This window comes from Sorex fumeus, unplaced genomic scaffold (assembly GCF_029834395.1).
Source record: "Sorex fumeus unplaced genomic scaffold, SorFum_2.1 ptg000106l, whole genome shotgun sequence".
Taxonomy (NCBI): domain Eukaryota; kingdom Metazoa; phylum Chordata; class Mammalia; order Eulipotyphla; family Soricidae; genus Sorex; species Sorex fumeus.
Genome location: NW_026606163.1, coordinates 4,518,949 through 4,526,136, shown reverse-complemented (window position 1 = coordinate 4,526,136; position 7,188 = coordinate 4,518,949). Strand labels below are relative to the sequence as shown.

Here is a 7,188-nt window from a genome sequence, read left to right as displayed (position 1 = left end):
ACATTTTTTGGTTTTCAAAAACAAGTTTGATAATGCAGTTTTAATGTGTCTGATATTATCTTATATTGATAATGCTATATAACAAAATGTGATATAGAATTGAGCAATTCAAAAAGATATAAGTAAATGATACTTCAGTAAGACTAATTGTAAATTAGAATTAACTTACCACAAGTCAATTTTTTTGGTTTTGTCTTGTTTTGTTTTGGCGCCACAGCTAGCTGTGCTCAGGGCTTCTTCCTGGCTCTGTGCTCAGGGATCACTTCTGAGGGTTCAAGGGACCATAGATGGACCCATGTCAGAAGCCTGCAAAGCAAGCTCCCTTTCTGCTGTACTGTCTCTCTTTCACTGTCAATTTAAAATTTTTTTAAATAAAAGTAAGTCACTCTATTTCCAACTATAAATCAAATTATAACTTATAGCAGATCTTTAATTCAAAAAATCATTAAATGCTAAGAAATTTATTTGTATTCTTAAAAATTAAAAATTAAAAAAAATTAAGGAATTATTTAATTAATTAATTATGATTTTCTTGTGTTGTTGTAAAAACATCCATCAGGTTTGAATTTGCTATCTTTCAGATTTTATTTCATCATATGAACTCATTCAAGAAGATCCATAGCACTAAAGTACTATAAAATTTTAATAAAAGCTCTTTAATTGTTCACATTTTTACTTGCTCAATTCTAAATATTACTATATAGATGAATTTCTTAAAATACATTTAAACTGAGTTGTGGGGGTGGGGTGAAGCAGCTGAACGATGAAGAATCTGCTCCTCATGTACATGGGCCTGGGCTCTATCACCAGCACAGAAACAGCACCACCAATACAATGAAACTCTTAGAAATCTTGCTGAACAGTTCCCAAAGTTAAAGAATGCAGACATCCAGATCCAAGGAACCAGAAGAGTACCAGCTAAAAGAGACCTGAATAAAAACACTCCAAGGCTAAGCGAAATGAGTCAAAAAGAGAGGGACAGACATAGAAAGATTGCGTTTATCTGGGAATATAAAGTAACAAAATAAGAGACTAACAACCAAGAATAGCCGAGATAAGTACCAGGAGGTTCACTCCATGACTTGGAGGCCAGCCGCACGTGCCGGGGGAAAATGGAAAAGGCAGCTCAGATAGAGAAGGGAGCACCAAATAATGGGTGTTTGGAGGATCCTCCCAGGATGGGAGAAGCATGCTGATAGTAGACTCTAGACCTAACATGATTGCCACTCAATGCCTCTTTTGCAAACCACAATACCCAAAAGGAGAGAGAAACAAAAGGGAATGCCACAGGGGTGGTATGGGATGGGGGGATGGGGCGGTGGGAGGGATACTGGGAGCACTGGAGGTGGAGAATGGGCACTGATGGAGGGATGGGTACTCAATCATTGTATAACTGAAATCCAAGCACAAAAATTTGTACTTCTACAACTGTACCTCATGGTGTTTCACTAATAAAAATTAAAAAACAAGTCAAAAAATAAATATTTAAACTTTAAATTCAATTACTATGCCATGTAACTCAATTTTCAGGTTTATTTTAGGGGCAGAAAAATTAGAATCAAGTTTGTCATCATCAGATATAGTACAAAATAATAGGAAAAAATTAATTTTTTAAACTGAGCTATATTTTAAGTGATTCACAGTACTAAGGGGATCAAGTGTAAACTATTGTTTTATTTACTTTCAATAATTCCTAGGTTCTCAAAGATTTGCTCAAATGAAATGTTCACTCCTAAATAATACTAAATAATACTATTTATCTTTGTTCTCAGAGAGCCTGGCAAGCTACAGAGAGCATCTCGCCCACACGGCAAAGTTTGGCAAGCTACCCGTGACCTATTTGATATGCCAAACACAGTAACAACAAGTGTCACAGTGGAGACATTACTGGGCCCGCTCGGGCAAATCGATGGACAACTGGTGGACATTGCTACAGTGCTACAGTGTTACCTAAAATTAATATTACTTCTTTTTTTGGGGGGGGGCATACCTAGCGATGCACAGGTATTAGTCCTGGCTATGCACCCAGGAGTTACTCCCGATGGTGCTCAGGGAACCATATGGGATGCTGGCGACCGAACCCAGGTTGGCCGTGTGCAAGGCAAATGCCCTACCCGCTGTGCGGCTTAATTTGTGGCTCCAGCCTCAAATTAATATTGTTTTAAGTACAAAAAAAGGTCAAATGAACTCCTCTCAATACTCAAATATAACTTTTATAAGTGGAAGCACACTTCAAATAGTCTGATAAATAATTTGAATAGAAGTATAGCTTTAAGGAATGCATGCAGGTAAGAAATGCTGAAGAGAAAAAGCACACCACACTGTATTCTGATATTGGAGAAAACAGCAGCATTTTCTCAAATGACTGCTGCCATTCAGTTGTCTGGTGATGGAGACTGAATGTGTACATGGTCTGTTTCACCAGCAGGGTGAGCTCGGTCCTCTACGATAAACGTTTCTATGTAAATCTCATGTAAGCTAAAAGAAATCTTTTCTATAGTTACCAGCATGGGTGAATACATGCATAAAAGCAAACTGTTAAATATGATTGTATACTAATACTAATTTATTATTTACTATTAAATATGATGGTATAAAAATTTCATAGAGCAGCCCTACAAAAAGAGCTTTAAAAAGTAATTACTATATTAAGATTCTACCACATGTTTTGTAGTCAGTGTCACCAAAGTGAAATTACATTTCACTGAAGTATTTAAATCGCTCCTATTTTTCTTATTACTAATCTTTATTGTATTCTCACTTGTATTTGCTAATTTTTGTTTTGCTTTTCCTATTCTTTTTTTAATTCCACATGCTTGGTTTTTCATCTTTTATAGGATTATGGTTTAGCTCTATACTAAACATTAAAATAAAGTGAATTATTTTCAATGTAAATATACAAAGCATATTGAAAATATTTCAAATTTTAAGTGTACAATAATTTTAAGCAAATATTATTACCAAATACAAATTTATTTATTTATTTTGCTTTTTTTAGGTCATATCCAGCGATGCACAGGGGTTACTCCTGGCTCATGCACTCAGGAATCACTCCTGGCGGTGCTCAGGGAATCATATGGGATGCTGGGAATCCAACCAGGGTTGGCTGCGTGCAAGACAAACGCCCTATCCACTGTGCTATCGCTCCAGCCTCCAAATACAAATTTTACATATAAAAAATTTCAGAAAATTTAACCACAATTCTGAACAAACTGCCAAATAGAGAGGATTATTTCATCAACATAAAGGAGAAAGTGCTTAATAACTGACCTAGTAGAAGAAGGTACTATGGCCAAATGTCTTCCAATGCAGCTTCAAATGGTTGAGTATAAAAGTTTATCCATAGGATTATAAGATCAAGTTAACCTATATATGTATTAAAAAGGATGTTTAAGTCAATAAAGTTCAATGTCACCTTAAAAATCAAACACATTAGTTTATAATACGAAACTTAGTATTGTCATGACATTATAAAATAAATAAAACTGCATCTTTAATAACAAATTGCAATCTTCAGATTAGTTATGTGGATAGATTATGGCATTATTCACACAAACTTTTAGAAAACAAGAAAGTGTACATGCTGTCTGAAAACCCAGAAAATATGAGCAGGCATTAAAAGCAGAAATAATGGTGCCTCGCCTGGACTCCTTAACCCCTACTCCTCTATACCACATGGACCCTCAGACTGCAGAAAGAGCTGTCAGAAACCTAAGAAACTGAGATGGGACATTTTGGCTCTCAAGTAACTTTTAATACCTAATAATATATATAATTTCTTAGACTTTTAACAAAGAATACACTGAACTAACAACATTTTTAAGTTATGCAACTCAGACTTATGTAAAAACAATTGTTTCCGATAATGCTCAATAACATTAAAAGTATATTACAGAGATAGGTATATTATTATGGCCATTCGCTTTGAAAAAAATTCCGAGAATAAACATAGCTTTCAACATTAATTCACACAATGAATATATGACCAACTTAAATTTAAAAAAAAATTTTTTTTTTGCTTTTTGGGTCACACCTGGCGATGCACAGGGGTTACTCCTGGCTCTGCACTCAGGAGTTACTCCTGGCGGAGATCAGGGAACCATATGTGATGCTGGGAGGAATGCTCCACATCTTGGAAGCCGGCAGCACATGCCGGGGGGAAAAGGCAGTTCAGACAGAAAAGGGAACACCAAGTAAAGGGTTTTTGGAGGACTTGTGGGGATGCAAGATGCGTGCTGAAAGGCTGAAAGTAGAATATAGACCGAAGATGATGTCCACTCAATACCTCTATTGCAAACCCCAACAACCTAAAGGAAAGAGAGAGAAAGAGCGAATGCCCTGCCATAGAGGTGGGGTGGGGTGGGGGTGGGGTAGTGGGCAGGCTACTGGGTTCATTGGTGGAGAATGGATGGGCCCTAGTGGATGGATGGGTACTTGATCATTGTATAACTGAAACCCAAATACGAAAGATTGTAAGTCTATTTACAAACTAGTTACCATGTAACTGTACATGGTATCTCACTAATAAATATATATGTATATATTATCATTACAACATATAATTATAACTCATAAAAATTAAATTTACAAAATCCAAGGAGATTAATCTTTACAATATAATTAAGGGAAAAGGTTTATAGAAATACTAACTACCTAGTCATGCATGGTGTCCTGTATTTGATTGAACCAAAATATTATATATAACGTAAAATCTTCTTGAGATACACATTTCAGTTATTTCTTGGGATTATTAAAAAAGGAAATCTATCAAAAGAAAAAAATAGATTAAATTTCTTATGTTTCATATATTTATCATATTTCTCTAAGAAAGCATCTTTAAATAAACTAGTTACTTCATAAAACAGAACTGAGCTTGAAATTCACTAGAAAAAATTAACAGCAGGCACAAACTAGGCAAATTATCAGCAATTGACTAGTTTCTCATATTTCATATGTTTCCCATTTTTCTAAGAGAGTTTCCTTAAATAAACTACTTCGTAAAAATGGATTGAGCTTAAAAATTCACTAGGACAAATGAATACTAGGCACAAAATGGGCAAAATATCAGGTAGTGCAACAGGCAGAATGCTCTCATTGAGCATATAGCCAGACTTGATCTTCAGCACCCTGATCATCATCAGGACTGAGCCCTGAGCACAGAGACAGGAGTAAGTCCTGAGCACACCCAGGTGTGGCTTAATCAAAGCCCACCCACAAATGTTTTCCCTCAATTCCCTGTTCTGTCACAATCACATCTCAGGGTTCATTCCCACTGGTGACTGTCAAATACACTTACTTTGCTTCTTCATCCTCCACATGAGGACGATCATCTGGCATTTGTCTTTTTCTTCTCAGCTCACTTATTATAACAGCTTCCAATTCCATCCAAGTTTCAGCCAGGTGAAGCTTTCACCTCTTCTCACAGCTGAGCGGTATTGCACGTGTGTTTGTAGAAGCTCTTTATCCACTCATCTCTTGTGGGCACTTGCGTTGTTTCTAGATCCTGGCTGCAGTCAACAATGCTGTGATGAGTACAGGTGTGGAGATGTCCTTCAGGCTGAGCCAAACCACAGTCTCTCCAATGAAAAATGAGGTTCCTATCTGGCACACCCCCACTGGCACTTACTCATTTCTGGCTTTGTGTTACACATTTGTGAGTCCCCATGTGAGTGATGTTTTATTTTCACTTTGATTTGCATTTCCCTTATAATCAATGATGACGAATTTCCTTTGCCTCTGGGTCAATTTCACATCTTGAGACCATGTCATTCCTTTCCACATTTTTGAATCGGTTTTTCTGTTGGAGAGCTTTAAGAGCGCTTTATGTATCTTGGATACTAGTCCTTTATCTTGCGTATGGTCTCAAAATCCTTTCAATCAGTAGAATGTCTTTTAATTGTAGGGCACATTGCTCATAGAATGCAGAAGTTTTCTAGTTTGAAATAGTTCCGTTTCTGTTTTTATTACCTTTGCCACTTGAGTCCTTACATTTCAGACTTCACTGTGGTCATGATTTTGGAGAGTCTTGCCTATGTTTCCCCAATGGATTTTTCAAGATTCAAGTGCAATATAAAAATTTTAACTTATTTGAGTTAATTTTTGTTTACAGGGTGAAAGAGGGGTCTATTTTTCCCTTATTGCTTCTGTTTTATTCTTTTTCTTATTTTTCACGACTGTCTGAGATTTCTAACACCTTACTCTGGATGGAGCAGGTCAAGATCTCAAACCGTTTCATAATTGCAAGCACTGTGGGAAAGCACAGGGTCACTCCAGACCCAAGTATGATGAAGGTTTGCACCTAATTTCATTTTTTTAATTGTGACTATCTAGTTTTCCCGTAATCATTGGCTAAAGAGGTTTCCTTGCTCCAATTCATGCACTTCTTCATAAATAAATTGCTCATGCATCTGAGGGTTTCTCCCTGACCTCTCAATCCTATGCCATTGAGAAGAGACTTTTTTTCTTCCGGTACCAACCAATTTTGATTGCTAAAGCTTTGTGTCAGATTTTAAAGTCTGGGGACACAATGCCTCCCATTTTTCCTCAAGATTGCTTTGGCTATGTCAGGAGTTTTGTAGCTTAATGCAAATTTTAGAAAAATTTACTCCATGTCCTTGAATAAAGCCATGGAAATTTTATCGGAATTTGTTGTTTCTGTAAACTGCTTTGAGTTAAGATAGTCATTTTCAAGATGTCGATTCTTATGATCCTTAAACCAAGAATATGTTTCTATTACATTAGTTCATTTTAAATTCCTTTCAGAAGTTTTGCAGTTTTCACTAAATAGGTCTTTTACCTCCTTTGTTAAACTAAGGGGTTTCTGTTTTTACATGATTGCAATTGGGTTTATTTCTATTCTGGATTTGGGGGGGTGTTTTGTTGTTGTTTGTTTGTTTACATGTAAGAATAAATTAGAATCCTGTGCACTGGTTTTGTAGCCTGCTACTTTACTATATAAATATATTGTTTTGAGGAGTTTTTCAGAGGAGCCTTTTTGGGTTCCTACATACGAAATTCCTAACAGTGCTTTGCAGGTTTTAATAAGTAAATCTTTCACCTCCTTTCTAAAAATTGATTCCACATTACCTAATTTTTTTCATAACTATAAGCAGGATTTTTAAATTAAATCACTCTTTTATCATTGTTTACATATAAAATCACAAAAGATTTTCCTGTTTGCTTTCGTAA

General features: G+C 35.9%; 1 non-coding gene across 1 annotated transcript; it reads right to left on the bottom strand.

Moving 5' to 3' along the window:
* Positions 1 to 6,171: 6,171 nt before the first annotated feature.
* On the bottom strand, positions 6,172 to 6,298 carry LOC130042634 (small nucleolar RNA SNORA9). Its single transcript, XR_008795286.1, has one exon. It is a non-coding gene; the product is annotated as a small nucleolar RNA SNORA9 (small nucleolar RNA).
* Between the last annotated feature and the right edge of the window lie 890 nt (positions 6,299 to 7,188).